At 42.6% G+C, this 19501-nt stretch overlaps 2 pseudogenes; one reads left to right on the top strand and one right to left on the bottom strand.

The window, feature by feature from the left end:
• LOC146398939 (sushi domain-containing protein 4-like) overlaps positions 1-17909 on the bottom strand; it is a 60880-nt pseudogene extending 42971 nt beyond the window's left edge.
• Positions 4040-5616, top strand: LOC146398940 (cyclin-dependent kinase 17 pseudogene; annotated as a pseudogene).
• Positions 17910-19501: the final 1592 nt, after the last annotated feature.

Below are 19501 nucleotides of genomic sequence, written 5' to 3'. Positions count from 1 at the left end.
ATAAAACTATGGCTCTAAATTTCCCTCTAATCATAAATGCACATATTAGAAAAAGAGAAATATCTGAAAATCAGGAGTATATATCTCACAGTTGGTTAGAGTTTGCTAGTAACATTGTTTTCTATACATAGTAGATTGTTCTATAAATTTCTAAGAGAGAAACATTAAAAACTTTCATTGTGATTGTGGACTTGTCCTTAAAGTTCCATGAACTTTTGCTTTATGTATTTTGAGGTATAGTACTAGGAACACAAAAATTTAGAATCCATTATTAAGTACCCAAATTAAGAATTCCTCTAGAAAAGTTAGAAAAATGGCAGCTGAACCTAAAGAAAGTACAAGGAAGTAAATAATAATGAAAAGAGCAAAAGCATTAATGAAATGGGAAAAGAAACATACATAAGAGAAAATCCACAAATGCAAAAGCTGGTTCTTTGAAATCAAAAAAATAAAAAAAGAGAGGTCACACACAACCATAAAAGAATAAAGCAGGGACACCATTACAAATCCTGATTTGAAAAATTTAAAAAAAAGTTATGGAAAACTTTACACCAAGAAATTAGAAATGTTAGATTCAACTGAATTCCTAAAACAATTGAACAATAACTGTATAATTTACCAAAACTGACACAAGAAAAAACTGAAAGTGGTTATAATCCTAAAAAATATAGAACAAACTGAATTCAAAACTAAAAAACCTTCCCACAAAGGAAACTCTAGGTGGCTTCCCATGAATTACACTAAATATTTAAGGAAGAAATAGCACCTGTCTTATTCAAACTCTTTTAAGACTTCTATTCAGAAAGACAACAATCCCTCATTTTATGAGTGTAGCATGACCTTGATGGTAAAAACTGACAAGAACACTACAAAGAAATAAAGACTGAGGCAGGCCAATCCATCTTATCAACATAGATGCCAAATTATTTTCCAGATGGCTATTTGACCTCATATGTAAATTTAGAGGTTGTTGGAGAAACTGGGTTTGGTTTAGAAGGTTTCACCCTAGGAGACAAAATGACCTAATTTCTTGCTTTTCTCTTAATAAACAGAATTTTAAATACTTTATTAAAAAAAGAAAACATGGAGGTCTCTTTCCACCTTGTGGAAAGTAACTTTCATTTTCAACAAGGAGGTGATAGAAGCATTTGGTTGCCAGAATTGAGCCCACAAGAAAAATCAGAGAAGGCCATTACCAAGGTTCTATCCTCTGTCTTCATGTTCCACTTTGGCGCACCTATGGCAAGTATCACAAGCCATGCTCTGAGGCCTGCCAGCACGAGAATCTCCTGGAGGTGCCTGCCAAATTCAGATTCCTAGTGCAGAAAAACCTCTCAGAGTAGGCCTGGAAATGTGCATTTTTAACACGCTCCTAGGGCAATTCCCATGAAGTAAAACATGGAGAACCACTGATGGATGGATATGCAAGGTGACCAACTAGGTGAAAGACAGCAGTTCAAACACAAAGGTTGGCTCAGGGTTAACAAGCCCCCTGGCCCAGCCCTGAGGACTATGACCTGGAGTAAAGAACAAGTTCTTATCTGAGCAGCTGGGAGGCAGCACTGTAGCTGAGCCTCTCATTCTGCCTCCAGGGTGGCCTTCTAAGATCTGCATTATTTTATTTATTTATTATTTTTACTGCCACACCTGTGGCATATGGAAGTTCCCAGGCTAGGGGTCAGATTGGAGCTGTAGCTGCTTGCCTTCACCACAACCACAGCAATGCCAGATCAAAGCCACATCTGCAAACTATGCCACAGCTCACAGAAATGATAGACCCTTAACACACTGAGTGAGGCCAGGGATCAAGCCTGAGTTTTCATGGATACTAGTTGGGTTCTTAACCCTCTGGGCCACAAGAGGAATGCCAAGATCTTCACTCTAACAGGACTCTCAAGATGCAGACTGGGGAGCCACAGTCGGCCCTAAACTGCTCAAGACTGGCTTAAGGGAAAAAGAACTTCATCTGTGATAGGTTTGGAAGGATACCCTGCATTTTCCATAAGTGGCCAACCTAATTCTGGGTCATTTTAGTTCTGAGCTTGTGAAAAACTGCTTTCTGGGGGAATCTCCATGATCAGCTTGGTGCAACACCTTTCTAACACTCATTTTGTGACCTTTGTACACAATCCGACAAGGATATGGAATGTGGGGATGTTCCGCCATTGCCTAATAATTCTGTGACTTAAAGCAACTCAACTCCCTACCTCCATGGTCCCTGTAGAGAAAGGGCAAGTCTCAGCACTCACAGACCATGGGAGATGACAGGAGGCAGCTGGTAAAGGCTGCTAGGATTGGGATTTTCCTCTGCACTACAGGGGGCTCAGTTGTGCAGGCTTGTGAACCCTTGTCTGAGGTGGTCCAGCTGTCATCTTGCAACAATGATAACTGATCATTTCTGTCATTTATCTTTACTGCATCTGCCCCCATCTGACCTGATCTTATTTCCTCCGTTTTTTTTTTTTTTCCTTTCAAGTCTTACCAGAGTTAAGTGAAAGACATCATTTTAAGAACAAAAACCCAAACTCACACAGAAGCCACAAGGGAAGGAGAGGAGGAAAGCAGTGACTTCTGTTACCAGAAGCACAAATAAATGGCAGTGCTCCTGAAGACAGGGAGAGGCACTCCCTTCCCCTTCCCATCTTAGAGGATGGAAAATGAGAAGAGTATGTTAGGCAAAAACATGTAAATATTTGCCCCTGTGGGCACAGGCTGCTATTTCTGATAACCCACATCTAAGGTAAGAAGAAAGAAATTTTAAAGGATAGAAAATGCATATGAGAAGAAAACTATCCTGAATAAAACATTTTTAAAGCATCCATCTGTATTGGTGCAGTTTCTGGAGCTGGAAGACAACTCACCTTAATATAGGAGGAACTGTAAAAAAGAAGTACGGCTGCCTTGCTTTTGACAAATATCTGCCCCCACCCCCAGTTTCACTGAATAAAAGAGTTATCTGCCATCTTTTTTTGCTCCTGAGTCAAGTTGAATTTTTCAATTAAAAATTTATAATGTAATAATCACACTGAAACTCACATTGCACCTTCTCTCCAGGAAACTTAAAGAATCTTCTTCCCATCATATTACTCATATTTTATAGCCATCCTGGTCAGGTCTATGAGAATCAAAATATTTTAGGAAGTACTTAAAAATAATGCTTGCTGAATGATTTCATTTCCTCCCCTGGTGCATTCTGCAAGGAACTGGAGCAGAGAGGGGTTCAGCATGGAGACATGGCAGGTTTGGGCAAAGACAGGGACTGCTCTCCTGTGCTCTATGTGACCTTTGGCCACAGGCAGATGATGAGGTGGAGACAAAGTGCAGCTGGCAGCAGTAACTGCAAGGACACTGGAAGCTTTCAGAAATACCATGGTTGAATTCCCACTGCCCAGAACAACTAAAATAGGAGGTCTTGGAGAAAGCTCCTGGCACCGTTATTTCTAAAAGTACCCCAGCCCTGCCACCCCAGGGGGGACAGGTGGTGGCATCAATCTGCAGCCTCAGAGTGAGAAAGTGAGGCACATGCAGTGAGCAAGAGTGGCTGCCCTCAGTGTCCTCAGCTCCTCATGATCTGGCACCAGAAAAGAAGGAGCCCACGTCTAGCCAGGCAGCCTCAGCTGGGTTTCAGCACTTCCCAGGCTGCCTGGCTCCTGCTCTGCTCCTCAAAGGGGATACGTGCATGGCCTGCGTGGCCCCGCAGCTTGAAAGCCATGTTATCTGGGGGGCTTGGCAACACATGAGGAACATGTGGCCCCTCTTGGAGGCTCAGACCCTCAGCTTGAACTGGAAGGTGGTGGCTGCGGTGGAGGCCTGTGCCTCGGAGGCCCCTCAGGTCTGCTGGCCACTGGGACCCAGACCTGCATCCAGTCTCTGTGGGTGTCAGCAGAGCTTCTTTCAGTCTGCACACTGCCTCGCTTTGCCTGGGCTCAGGACGTGGCCCCCACACTTGCTGCCTTCCGTGAATTGTAATCTTTTCCTGGAGGATTGCTGCTGACTGATCAGAATGGTGCTAGCTCTGGCAGTTTCTTAAGAATTTTTTAAATCACATTCAATTTGATAGGATGAACAAATTTAAGAGAAGGCTATCCCTCAGCCTTCGAAGAAGCCAGACTATTGATGAATCATTGTCTGAATTGGCTGAACAAATGACTATTGAAGAAAACAGCAGCAAGGATAATGAGCCTATTGTGAAGAATGGCAGGCCTCCAACCTCTCACAGTATGCATTCCTTCCTCCACCAGTACACGCGGTCCTTCAGGAAGCCCCTCTTCAGAGACCACATAGCGTTATTGGAGGAGGCGTTGGTTCCTTCATGGCAATGCCCAGAAATGGAAGCAGATTAGATATGGTTCATGAAAATCTAAAAATGGGATCAGATGTTGAGAGTGACCAAGCTTCAGGGACATCATCTGATGAAGTCCAGTCACCTATGGGTGTTTGTCTTAGAAATCATATACATAGACGCATCTCCATGGAGGATTTAAATAAGCAGTTATCACTGTCTGCAGATATCAGAATACCTGATGGGCATCTTGAAAAGTTGCAGATGAACCGTCCACCATTTGCTCAACCAATGAGCCAAAGGTCTTGGAGAGTTTCCTTATCAGAAAATGGGTTTGGAAAAATGGAAACCTACATCAAGTTAGAAAAGCTTGGAGAGGGTACATATGCAACAGTATATAAAGGAAGAAGTAAATTGACAGAGAATTTTGTGGCATTGAAAGAGATCCAATTGGAACATGAAGAAGGTGCGCCCTACACAGCAATAAGAGAAGTTTCACTATTAAAGGATCTAAAACATGCAAATATTGTAACCTTACATGACATTGTTCACACAGATAAGTCTTTGACCCTCGTCTTTGAGTATCTGGATAAAGATCTAAACAGTACATGGATGACTGTGGCAACATCATGGGTATGCCCAATGTAAAGCTGTTCCTATACCAGATTCTATGTGATTTGGCATATTGCCACAGAAGAAAGTTCTTGTACCAAGACTTAAAACCACAGAACCTCCTCATTAATGAAAGAGAATTAAAGCTAGCAGATTTTGGACAAGCCAGAGCCAAGTCAGTTCCCACAAAGACCTACTCAAATGAAGTTGTCATGCTGTGGTGCCAGCCACCTGATGTGCTTCTCGGTTCCTCAGAGTACTCAACACAGATTGACATGTGGGGTGTTGGTTGCATTTTCTTTGAAATGGTTTCTGGAAGACCTCTGTTTCCAGGATCAACTGTGGAAGATGAACTACACTTAATCTTCTGACTGCTAGGAACTCCATCTCAGGAAACTTGGCCAGGTGTTTCTTCAAATGATGAGTTCAAGAACTACAGCTTTCCAAAATATAAACCACAGCCTCTAATTAACCATCCACCCAGATTAGACTCTGAAGGAATTGAATTGATAACAAAATTTCTTCAGTATGAATCTAAGAAAAGGGTTTCAGCAGAAGAGGACATGAAACATGTGTACTTTTGAAGAATACATGCTTTACCTGAAAGTGTGTCAATATTCAGTTTGAAAGAGATTCAGTTGCAAAAGGACCTGGGTTTTTGAAATTCTTCCTATCCAGAGAAAGGTGTGTTTGTCATAAACCATTTCATGTGTCAATCATAAAATTTTGTGTGGAATCAAGTGTTTGGTTTATAAATTGATGAATAAAATTGTCAATGTAAAAGCCAATGTACAGTGCATTCCAAAACTGTGTACATTTAGCATTGCATGCACTCACTTTTCTGTTGATGTGGGCAGCTCAGTAATCCTTAAGAAAGAAATCTGACTCAGTCAAAGGAGGGATCCTGAAAGCTGCAAATGGCACAAAGACCTTTTACAAGTGACCTGACTTGATCAGTGTACATGCTATCCCTGGCACCTGAGGCAGAAGATGCATCTTGTGCTTCCCTAGTCATCAGGTTCATCACTTCGAAGCACAGATGCTATAGACTGACCCCATCAACAAGAGGGTCATTTAAGACAATGCTGATCACTCTTGCCATGGTGTATTAGCTTTTGCTGGTGGGAACATTAGCTTCATAGAGTCACCAAATACTGTATGTGGGATAAACCTGAACCTTGAACTGCCTCATAAAATGACTTTCTATTTAAGACATGGGAATAACAGAAGACAGAGCATGCTTTTTAAGTCTGATGAAATGGTTTCAAGCCCAGCCCCCAGCCTTTCTTATCAATCAAGGACTCAGATCTGAAGGCAGTTATTTATTTTGGTGGACGTGGAATGTTCATTTGTCTACACTGTCCTCTTCACAGTGGAGTCATTTTATTTCATACCTACAAATTGTTTTTGTATTTGTTGTCACAGTGTGACAATTTTTTGGTACATTTGGTTTTAAGGTCTTCTCTGCCGTTAGAGCCAATAGGTTACAGCTATTGATGTAACTGTAGCTGCAATTTTTGTGCAGGACTGAGAAACACAGTGCATTATGTATTGCAGAATCATTGCTGCTAAATAACTCCTGTCTGTTTATTTAACACAACAGTTGAATGCCTGAAGAAGTTGCAGTGGCTTTATTATATGTGAATGCATCTGTTTCTCCTCACAAAGTGTTTTACTGCTGCATTTTTTGTTTGTTTGTTTTTAAAATTAAACTGCAGTGTTTCCTGGAATGTAAATTTAGCTTTGCTTGACAGTAAAATAAGTGAGCCATCTTGAACACTCTTAAGATCATGCTATGTGTTTTTTTCTGAACATTGGCAAATAGAGTAGCTAAGAAATTGATAAGCACCTTATGTTTAGGAAACCATGTGATGCAGAAGTTGACTCAAGCAAGTGAATACCTGATATTTTGGGAATCTCGCATTAGACACCAGTAAATTAAGTCACCAAAAGTATTTATTTTTAACTTTCCTCATTTTAGAAATATTTACTGCCTATTATTGGATATTTGTATACTAATACACTTGGTGATACATTGTGCTTGAATTTAATTAAAACTAAGCTCTTCAAGTCTAGTTGAACATGAGAAGTCTTGTTTTTGACTGTTTTAAATACAGTTGTTTTATTCGAAAGGATGATACTTCATTGGGGAACAAGTTATTTCATTTGGGAGCTGTGTGTATGTGTGTGTTTTAATAATATTCACTTGGAATCAGCTGAAAGCTGTAATATGCCTTTGAAATGAGCCATGATAAATACAAAAGAGAGCAATGAGGACTTAGAGGATTTTTTGAAAAGCATTATGGGTATTATCTGTTTACCAGAGAGAGTAAATATTACAGTTTTAATTATGAATCTTTGAACATCATAAACACACCTTGGTGTTGTTACAGTGTTTTAATGAAGCATTTGTGTTCACCTTTAAGGACTGTTTGTTTAGTGCATCTTACAAATGATAAATCTTAATTGGTATATTTTGAAATGGTCATGTAAATTTTGGGCTTATATATCATGAAAATAAGTCATAACTTAATCCTTTTCCTGACATTCACTGTAAAACATTCAGGGGCCCTACCGTTTCTGTTCTGGAAATCTTGTAGTTTATTGTTATTTGACAGTATTAAGTGAAATTTTGTATATTTCATTTTAACTTTATTTGTGAATAGTGATTGTGGCATGTTTGGGGTGTTATTTTAATATTTCGTCATAGTGAAATTTTAATTTTTTTAAAATTTTTTTTCTGGAAGAAATGGATTCATGTGTAATGGTGAATATTGAACCATTACTGTTTTTCATATTTGTAAACTGGTTTTATGCTAAACTCTGTAGCCTAACATACTGCTGTTATTTCTAACTAATGGACACGTATTAATATTGTACTTTGAAGGTTATAAATATTATGTGGAAATTCCTCAATTTTGTTTTGAAATTTATAATAACAAAATCTTCATGTTGTTAAAATGTGAAAAAAAAATTGAAAAAAATAAATAAAAGTCCCCCAGGTGAATCTGACCTGCAGCTTGTTTTGCACAACATCAGTATGATGGAAAGAGCACTGAACTAGGAGTCAGGATGCAGGTCTTTTTTTTTTTCTTGTCTTTTTTGTCTTTTTAGGGCCACACCCAAGGCATATGGAGGTTCCCAGGCTAGGGGTTGAATCAGAGCCATTTCTTCCAACCTACTCCAGAGCCACAGCAATGCCAGATCCAAGCCAACTCTGCAACCTACACCACAGCTCATGAGAATGCTGGATCCTTAACCCACTAAGTAAGGCCAGAGATCAAACCCACAACCTCATGGTTCCTAGTTGGATTTGTTTCTGCTGCACCACAATGGAAACTCCAGGATGCAGGTCCTAATCCTGGTTTTGTTGTCAAGTGAATTTACACAGAGTTAATCTAATTTTACGTATACCTTTTCTTCCAAAATGCGGGGAAGGGGTTGTATTTTCCCAGAGAAAGTGGCCCCCAGGACACTAGTTGAGTGATCTTGGAAAGGAAGAGCCCAAGATGGTGGCTTTGTTCACTGTACTTACTATGTCAGCAGCCCTGTGCACACAGGGAATATTTCAATCCTTTTCCAACTACATGGTCCCCTCTCCATCATACTGGTCATGTCCCTGCTCCCTGGACCATAAGCATCCTCACCCCTGCTTAGGGATATGTAGATTCTAGTCTTAACAGAAGTTGCTTGGAATAATAGTGGCACCTCTTAAGCTGCAGGCTTTGGGTACCAGGAAATTAATATTTGTAAGTCCAAACTCTTATAAGTGAGATTACTTGGAATAAACTATTTGGAATGGAGTGAAGGGAGAGAGGGCTGGTTCATGTAGCAGTGCAAAGTGAGGAGGAGAAGAAAGGGAATCTGTGTGAATGCACAAAAAATCATCTGCCTTAATACCACCTTGCTTCTGGAGAGCACATTCCTGCTATCAAAGCATTTGAAGGGAGTTCCCACTGTGGCTCAGTGAGTTAAGCATCTGAGGTTGTCTCTGTGAGGATGTGGGTTCAATCCAAGGCCTGGCTCAGTGGGTTAAGGATCTGGTATTAATGCAAGCTGCACATAGGTCGAGATGTGGCTCAGATCCAGTTTGGCTGTGGCTGTGGTGTAGCCAGCAGCCACAGCTCTGGTTTGTCCCCCAGCCTGGGAAATTCCATATGCTGCAGTGATAAAAAGAAAAATGTCAAAGCATTTATTGCAAATGAACTTTTTTCTTTTTTACATTTGTACCTCTCAAAGTTCCCTGAAGTCTCAGTAGGGTAAGGATCCAGCATTGTCTCTGCTGTGGCATGGGTTCAATCCCTAGCCTGAAACCTTCTGTATGCTGCAGGCATAAACAAAAACAAATAAATAAGTAAAAATATAATAAAATCCGTGTGTCGGGCAGAACTGCCTGACAGCAGGGAAATCTGGAAGGAGTCCAGGTCACACTGACAGGACCTGAGCTAGAACAGATTTGTCCCTAAATCACCAGTTAAGTCTGAGAAGGCTCTTACCTTCTCTGAGACTCAGTTTCCCTACTGATCAAACAAAAACTAAATGCAAACAAGGGCCTGAATTATCTGATTACGGAGTCCCTTCAACTCTGAATGTTGATGATCCTTTTTGGCATAACACTGGGTTGTGTAACTGATGACAATTGGGATTTTGTGACACCAAGAAGAAAATCAGACCTAATGCTGGAGAGGAAAAAGTGCTGGCTGAGAACTAGTCACAGATCCACTGCTTACTCCTCAGCTGTGTGACTTGGACAAAGAAGATGAATGTCGCTGAGCCTCAGTTTCCTAATCAGGAAATGAGGACAATAGGACTTGCCTTGTAGGGTTCAATGAGATAGTGAATCTGACTGTACTTTTAAACTCTAGTGACCTATAAAGATGTGAGTATTTATTATTGTTATCAGGCTTATCACCATGCCAAAAAAATCCATTAGCCTTCCAAGAATTACCTGACAAGGGAAATAAATGAATTCAGCAGCCCTTACCATTTGGCCAGTATAAATCTTAATCAAGGAATAAAGACAATTTATAAATCAGGGGACAAAAGAATTTAGCTTTGTCCCTACTATACAACACGTGTGGAGTAGACAAGTACCCTCCCCTCACCCCTGTGAGCCACGTCCAGAGGCTCAGACTGTGATGGTTTTCTCCACTGCAAGGGTAACAGATTAATGTCTTTATACAAACTTTTCAAAGACCAACAAAGTCACCATTTTATTTCTTTTTTATGGCTGCACTTGCAGCATATGGAAGGTCCCCACCAAGGGGTTGAATCTGAGCTGCCATCTAAGCCACAGCCACAGCAATGCCAGATCTGAGCTGCATCTGCGACCTACACTGTAGTTCACAGCAATGCTGGATCCTTAACTCATTGATCAAGGCCAGGGATCAAACCTGCATCCTCATGGATGTGAGTAGTCAGGTTCTTAACCTGCTGAGTCACAGCAGGAACTCCAAAATCACCATTTTGATTCAAAATAATTATACCATCATGCTGAGAAAGGCAATACCTGTTATTCCAAACTTCCTAAAATGATGCTTCCAGCACAACATTGTGACTGGAAATGAGGAGGCCTGTGCCATCGATCAGAAGCACCTTGCTTAATCCAAAAAGCTGACTCTCTACTGCCTTCCCCACACATCTGGAGCCAAGTGTTAAGAATTGTGCTGACAGACCAGTACAAGAGAAGCCTCTACTCCCAGGTGGTTTTGCACTCCCCTTTTTGGAATTGCTATGCAAGACATAGTTACCTACAAAGGTGGAAAGATGCTTACCTAAATAGGCCTAAGCCTTTTTTTCCCCCCTAGGATGACAAAGAAACAGAAGACCCTCATCTTGGGCAATAGTGAGGAAGCTCATTGGTTTCCTTTGTTCTCTGATGTTTTTGAGCTTATCTGTCTTTTAGGCACTGGGTGGGTACCTTGGTTCATAGGTTTCAGCAAGTAAGTTTTAAGATGCAAATGAAATAAAATTTTAGTTTCTATAACTTAAGGAAATAATAGCTTGCTTGGACTGCATGTAAGAGGAAAAAGTAAATTTATTTTTAAAAACCTAAATTCTTTGTATAAATTTTGACTTTAAAAAATACCTTGGAAATAAAAGCAAAGATATCAAGTCCTTTAAGGGTTAACACATAAATTACCCATCCTTCATAATTTCCATAAGGAGGAGCAAATTTGATGTTTGATAAATGTATGTCAAATCAAATTATCTTAAAAGTGTCATAAAGAAGACAGACACTAAATCAGAACAAGAGTTCACATAGCATTATTATAAAAGCTCCATCCTCCAAATCAATAATGGTGTTAAGAGAAAGTGAAACCCCTTCTAATGATATTGATGAAATATAAATTCTATGCCTATTGGCAGTTCAGGGCTAGAATTATTTCCTGATTCACAGTTTTTCCTATTTCAGCCTTGTCAATCATGAGAGATATGTCATGAACAATTTGGCATTGCAATTAAACTCAGTGACTTCTTTTAAACTCTAAAAGTATATCCAAAGAGTAAACACAAACAAGCAAAATATATACACACACACATATAGATACACACACCTACATATAAAGTTGTTTCAACCAACATACTTAGAGATAATTAGTAGAAGTAAATGAATATTTTGTCATGACCAATAAATTTAGGAATAATTGCTAGAAATAAACATATACCTTATCAATCAATCATTACTTGCCACAGTTCTTTCTTTCCTTAAATGAATCATGTCTAACACAGAACTTGATAAGGTGTAATTGATTTATTCCTCTAACACATGCATCTTCCATATCATTAGACACAGTTTGGGGCCAATATATTTCCTGCACATTTTATTGAGGAACATAAGTGCTGAGTTGGCAGTGCACTATTAAATAGCCCCAATGTTATCTGAGTTGCTCTCTTGCATTGACAAAAATGGTGATAAATCAGATGATAATTGAGACAGAGAAGGAGGATGATTATTTGTAATGTCCAGATGCATTTCTCCCCTGCCCCAGCCCTGACCTCACACACAGGCTCCTCCATCAGGCTGCAGGATCAGCTTTGAAGCAGAGTGCATCCCAAGGTACCAGCCAGTCTGGCACCCAGCCCTGTACCCCAGTGGCCACATGCCCATCATGTGAGTGGCTTCCATGTGGTAGAGTGGGGGTGGGGGAGCACTTTACCTTCCTGCACACACATGGGCTTATCACTTGGGACTCAGCCGAGGGTTCATTTCAGGTGTTTCATACACAATCTCATTGTAGAGCCCTTCAGCATGAATCTGTCTTGGCAGTGCAACTGAGTGACAGAGCTTTCAAAGAAAACCCCTCCGCTGGGCATCCTGAAGCCATTCTTGGGGATGCCTGGGTCAGTGCACACCTGAAGGTCATCGAACCCTACATGGACAGAGAGAAGAAAAAGTGCCTCTGAGTGTTCTCCTCAGATGCCAAGGGTCTTCCAGTATCCACGGCAGACATTGTCCACTTTCTAACTCTGTGGGCCACTCAACTACACCAACAAAAGAGCCAAGGTCATAAACATCCCAGTGCACTCAGTTGCTCTGCTTTTTTTGCCCTTTGCTTAGTCAAGGGCCCATAAGTGATTGAAGTTCCATGGCCCCATCAGTCCTTCAAGGAAATCCTAGGAGTAGGGAGATGGGGAAAGTAAATGACAAAAGGTACAAAACAGGAAACGTCATGGCCAAAATAGAAAGTGCAGAAGGGATCCAAGGAAGGTGAAATACTAGGAAAGGGGGAGATGGGTAAGATGCCAAGGATAGAACCAACTTTGCAGAAGAAGGTACTGGGGGATGGCATGAGTGATGGCTGGGCTGGGAGACATCAGGAGTGTCTTGGGAGCAACAGGTGGCTGAGAGCACTCTAAGGCATGCGAGGGAGGAGGTATGCTGCCCACTGCCCTCACCCCCAGCTGCCAGGCCTGGTCCATGTTCCTCCTCCTCTGAGGGGCCTTCCTTGAGCCTGCCCTCCCCCACCCAACTCCTTTCTCCACCACTGAAACACAAACGCAGCCCTATATGGATGACCAGTAGGCACATGAAAAAATGCTCAACATCACTAATTATTAGAGAATTGCCAATCAAAACTACAATGAGGTACCACATCACACCAATCAGAATGGCCATCATTAATAAGTTAAGAAATAACAAATGCTGGAGAGGGTGTGGAAAGATGGGAACCCTCTTGCATTGTTGGTGGGAGTGTAAATTGGTACAACCACTATGGAAAACAGTATGGAGGTACCTCAGAAAATTAAATATAGAACTACCATATGACCCAGCAATCCTACTCCTCAGCACATTTCCAGATAAAACTTTCATTCAAAAAGACACATGCACCCCTATGTTCATTGTGGCACTATTCACAATAGCCAAGACGTGGAAACAACCTAAATGTCCATTGACAGGTGAGTGGATAATGATATGGTACATATACACAATGGAATACTACTCAGCCATAAAAAAGAACAGAATATTGCCATTTGCACAACATGGATGCAACTAGAGATTCTCATATTCAGTGAAGTAAGATAGAAAGAGAAAGACAAACACCATATGTTATCACTTACATGCAGAATCTAAAATATAGTGTACACAGACACACGCATACACATACACAGATATAAAATAAAATATAACACAAATGGACCTATCTACAAAACAGAAACAGACTCACAGGCACAGAGAACAGACTTGTGGTTGCCAAGGGGGAGGAGGAGGGAGTGTGAGGGACTGGGAGTTTGGGGTTAGTAGAGGCAAACTATTAAATTTAGGATGGACAATCAATGAGGTCCTGCTGTACAGAACAGGGAACTTATCCAGTGTCTTGGGATAGAACATGATGGGTGATAATATGAGACAAAGAATGTATGGGTCAAAGAATGACTGGGTCACTTTGCTGTACAGCAGAAACTGGCACAACATTGTAAACCAACTATACTTAAAAAAATCATTTGGAGAATGGCCACCTCTCATTCTGGGTTATGAGCCCCTCAGGACTGGTGCTCAGACTTTTTTACTTTTGTACCCACAGAATCTATCACAATCCTGCACAGAATGTGCTCCCTCGGTGTCTGATGAGTGAACAAAGAGAGTTGGCAAAGGGAGTGGGAGACCTACTGGGGTGACCCTCAAGGGCCAGCTAAGTGTGGAGCCCAGCGTGGAGCCATGGAGCAGGATGGTAGGGACCACGAGGTCAATGGAATGCAGCTTGTGGGATTCAGTGGAGGTGGGCCCTGAGCTTGGCTTGGAGATCCATGTCTGGCTGAGATGTGGTGGACTTGAGAGCACAGGGCTGCCAGAGACAGTAAAGAGGGCACTAGAGTATGAGACATCCTGGTCCAATTTTTTTTTTTTTGACCACATCTGCAGCATAAGGAAGTTCCTGGGCCAGGATTGAACCCATGCCACAGGTGCAGCCTGAGCCACAGCAGTGACAATGCCAGATCCCTAACCTGCTGTGCCACTAGGGAACTCTAAGGTGATCTTGAAGCAAAGAGGATGTCGAGAGCTGACAGGGGAGGCCAAGGATAAGGAGGGGGTCCACTGTGGGCACAAGGCTCCAATGTACCATGCGAGGCAAAGGATGGAGGCATTCCAGAGAACCTTAAGCCCCTGCACACCATCAAGTCCTCTACTCCACTTTCTTACAAATCAACCAACAAGGAGTTCCCATCATGCCTCAGGGGTTAACTAGCCTGACTAATATCCATGAGGACATGGGTTCGATCCCTTGCCTCACTCAGTGGGTTAAGGATCCCACATTGCTATGACTGTGGTGTAGGCTGGCGGCTACAGCTTGGATTGGACCCTTAGCCTGGGAACCTCCATATGCTGTGGGTGCAGCTCTAAAAAGACCAATGCCAAAAAAATATATAATCAACCAAGTCCTTACTGAATAAATGCCAAGAACAAACATGCGTGACTCCAACTGGACATGGTTGGTGAGCCCACCCACCCCACCCCCAGTGCAGCTGCTGGTAGCAGGTCAGGACATGGCTGCCTTAGAAAATCTCAGTCCAGACCCAGAGGCAGCATTCCTGGGGCTCATGGCAGATTTACTTGGTTTCCAGGTGATGCCAAGATTCCGGGCTCATGAGACACCTGATCCCCTGTACCACACTGGGCTTGCAAGGCAGTTGATTTCCCACCCCAATGTTCATGGGCTCAGTCACCACTCTCCCCGGCTGACCTCATGACCCCACATTCTGCCAGCACTGCTGCACTGCAAGTCACACACTGCACGTGACACCATGGTGGCAGGAGGTCCAGCAGTTGTAATGTGCTCTGTCCACTGAGGACACCAGGCTACAGACTGGGTGGAAAGCAAAGGTGGGAAGCAGGGAAGTAGACAGTGAACACCTCTGACTCTCCTACACCTTTAAATGGGAGCGGGTCTGCTGTTTTATCAAACAGAATATGCTTTGACAAAGGAGACACTGCCCAGGCCCCCCCTTACCTGCAGTCACCTGCCTGCCACACCATGAGCAGCCCAACAGCACAGAATGCATTCAAGCCCCATGGAGGGTGAAGGATGCCCATCTGGGGGAGGGCAATAAAGCACTGGCAATCTGTTAAGTGATGGCTTCATGTTTGTATTCCAAGGGAAGGTACTGGAGAGTGTCAGCTGCTTTCAAGTTATGAAGGTCAAGGATTTCTTTCCAAATCAGGTCATCTCAGGGCGACCCCTACAAATGTATTTGCATTATGGTATTGAGGTGGAATGAGCAGAAAATGCATTCTGATCCACCCCAGCCTAGACAGGGCATGAGCAGAAACACACAGATCTCTTCAGGCAGTCTGTGGGAGAAAGCTGTCACACATACACCCTATGTCCAACAGAGCCTCTCTGTTCCAACAGCACTGGGCAGGGGACACTGATCAGGCAGTGGGTGGCCACAGAAGGGTAACCAAGGGTAAGAGGAGGGGACAGGGTTCTGGAAGGTGAATCCTCACAGCTGGGCAGACACCAGCCAGGCAGGGGGACGGAAGGCACTGTGGGGAGAGGTTGGGGGCATGGGAGTGGGCTGAGCACCTTTCAGGAAAGAGGTAGCTCTGCCAGGCTGGGGGCAGGTGTGAGCTAAGGGTTTGGAGTCAATGAGGAGGCGGGGTGGGGGTTGTGCCAAATACTGAGAGCTTTGAACAAAGACATGACCAGGGTCAGATGTGTATTTTTGAATGATCTTTCTTGAACCCACACAGACAACTGACTGATATAGACTAAGCAGGAGGCAGGAAGCTCATCATAAGTGCTTCTCAGGCCTCCAGCTGCACCTCAGGAGCACAGGGACACCTTTGTACATGGACAACCACTGGTCCAGGCTCTCTAGCTGAGGTGGGGCCCAGAAGCCCCACATTTTAGAAAGCTCTCCCATTGACTCTGAGGCAGCTGGTCCCACACCTGCCCAAGGACAAGTATCTGAGAATGTGGGATCTCAAGGATGGATGGATAGAGAGACAGCTGGGTGGATGGATAGAGGATAGGTGGGTGGAAGGGTAGGTGGATAGAAGATAAGTGGGTGGGTGAGTGGATGGATGGATAGAGGATGGATGGATGGATGTAGATGGATGGATGGATGGATAAATATGGATGGATGCAGAGAGGATAGGAGGGTGGATGGATGGACAGAGGATCAGTAGATAGATGGATAAGAGGATAAGTGTGTGAGTGGCTGGATAGATGGAGGATAGGAGGGTGGATGGATAGAGGATAGATGGATGGATAGAGGATAAGAGGGTGGATGGATGGATGGATGGATAGATGGATGGAAAAATGATAGATGGATAGATGGATGGATGGAGAATAGATGGATGGACAGAGGATAAGAGGGTGGATGGATGAACAGATGGACAGAAGATGAATGGCTGAAGGGTGGGTGGGTGGATGAGTAGATGGCGCCACATGCTCTGCTGGGCTCATCAGGCTACCATTCCTACCTCATCCCAACAAAGATTCACAACTATGGCTCTGATATTCCCAGAAGCTGATGTGCGCCACAGACAAAGAGGGTGTGAACACTCTCCCCCATCACAAACACACTCTCTCCTAATGACCTCTCACCTTCCTCTCTTCTCTCAGCCTCAGTAGACTGTGTTTCTTATATTTTTATAACCTTCCAATCCATATCCTCAAACACCCAGTCCTCCTCCTCCCTCTCCACTCAGGGAAGCACCCAAGGCAGGTTGATGCTAAGGATTTGGCCAGGACATCTGTTCCTTTCCAACCAGCACACAGGCACCTCTTGGACAGCTGCACCCTGCTCACAGAGGAGCCATGCTGACTGCAGGGGCCCAGGCTCCACCCCTCTTCTTGTTACATCTCTCTGTCCCCAGCGAGAGATGTTCTCTGTCAGAGGAGGGCAGACATTCAAGAAAGTGCTGAAGATGCAGCCCTGAATCCATCAGAAAATTGCCTCCAGCTCTCATAAATAAATGATGACAGTGTCATAGAAATGACTATGGGAGAGCAGCAGAATTTCCTGACAAGCCCAAATCTGTACTCCTTCTTTGCTTATTCTTTTCTTTTCTTTTTGTAATTTTTATTTTTTTAAAGTATAACTGATTTTCAGTTCTGCCAATTTCTGCTGTACAGCACAGTGACCCAGTCATATAGATAGATAGATTGATAGATAGATAGATAGATAGATAGATAGATAGATAATAGATAGATAGATAGATAGATAGATAGATAGATAGATAGATAGATAATAGATAGATAGATAGATAGATAGATAGATAGATAGATAGATAGATAGATGTTCTTATTCTCATAATATCTTCTATCATGTTCATCTCAAGAAACTGGATAAAGATCTCTGTGCTGTACAGTAGGACCTCATTGCTTATCCATTGTAAATGTAATAGTTTGCATCTATCAACCCCCAACTCCTGTCCATCCTACTCTCTCCCTTCCTTTTCAAAAGAGCAACCAACCCCTTTCTCTGCTTTCACAACACCATAGCTGGCCGTTGGATCTCTTCCTGTGCCCAGGACAGTGCTGATGATCAGGATGCTGCCAGCCATGGAGGCCAGCCCCTGGCTCAGAAGAGAGAAATAATAACAAGCAGTAAAAAGAGAGCAATCAGAAAATGGGATGGTACAAGAAGAAAATATTCTTCATTTTGGACAACTAATCCCATTGAGCAAGGTAGTAATTTTCTAGGGCCTGCCACAGTCTCAGACTCCACTTTTCAAATCACCCCCTGGTGGATCAGCTCCCAGCACGGGTCCTTTTTCTGTAGGTCTGTTCTCTTAATGTCTTTCTGTAATGTGGATGATCAGCCCCATCAGATAACACATCCATTAAGGAGGTGGGCTGCTTTAGGTGTTAGGGAAGAGGATGGAAAATAATGCGGACTGCCCAAATAAACTTTATTTTCCTTTTTTCTTTTTGGTTATTTCATGTCTTGGTTTATTAACTAGCTATAGGTCACATAGGTGACAGAGGTAGTGACATTCCTTTTAGTATTTTAGTTTTAAAAGTATGATTACCATAACCCAGCTCTGAATACCAACATATCCTTTCCATAGAATTCTGTGTTTTCAGGGTTATTGAAGTAAAACATAACCAGAAGCTATGATTCCATATTGATTTCCAGATCAGAAAATGCTTTGTCCCTCCAAGTCATTTAACATCAGTATCCGTACATGCATGGTAAAAGCAGCTTGGTTTTGAGTGGTTTTTCTGGCCACACCTGTGGAATCTGGAAGGTCCCTGGCCAAGGATCAAATCCACACCAATGTTATGTGTCACAGCTATGGCAATGCCAGATCATTAACCCACTGTGCCACATGGGAACTTCCAAAGCAGGTTGTTTTGAGGGTTCCTGTTGTGGCTCAATGGGTTAAGAATCTAACTGGTATCCATGATGATGAGAGTTCAATCCCTGGCTTCACTCAGTGGGTTAAAGGATCTGGCATTGCAGCAAGCTGCAGTAGAGATCACAAGATGCTGCTTGGATCCTGCATTGCTGTGGCTGCAGCAATCCCTAGACTGTGAGACTTCCATCTGTCATGGGTGTAGCCCTAAAAAATAGGGGTGGGGGAGGTTGTTTTTGCAAAATGTTTTGTCATAAAATCCAAATAATCATACCAATATTAACTTCCTGGGTTGGGAATGATTACATAAGTTATGATTTGGGGGAGGCTGGGTGAAGATACACAGGATGCCTATTTTTCCAGTCTCCTCTGAAACCATAATTATTTTAAAATTACTTTTTAAAAAACATGCTAGTCATGGAAACAGGGGATAAACATTTCAGTTCAAATTTTAAAATGAAAATCTAAAAGTTCTTAGGAGAGCTTGGGAGTCACCTAACAATTGTGATACTTTAGTAGGGGGGGGAGGGGGAAATAAGCCCAGTGCAAAGGCTTATTTCCATCTAAGGCTCCTCCCTACTTCCGGCAGTGATAAGTGTTACAAGGCATGTTGCTCTGCTCTTCCCAACTCTGAGACCAAGGAGGCTCTGAATTAGCATCAACTCAAAAGGAGCAGGCGAGAGAGAGGCCCTCAATTTTTGAAAACCCACGGAGAGATCACCGTACACAATTTATTTCCATCGCTCTACATTTGAGGCTGATTCTCACCAACCACACAATCCTGGGTTGGCAGGGTT

Source organism: Sus scrofa, chromosome 10, assembly GCF_054392235.1.
Source record: "Sus scrofa isolate SSC_HxYL_T2T_F1_AM1 chromosome 10, Sscrofa_HxYL_maternal_Yorkshire_Landrace_v2.0, whole genome shotgun sequence".
Taxonomy (NCBI): domain Eukaryota; kingdom Metazoa; phylum Chordata; class Mammalia; order Artiodactyla; family Suidae; genus Sus; species Sus scrofa.
This window is presented reverse-complemented; position numbering and strand designations above follow the sequence as displayed.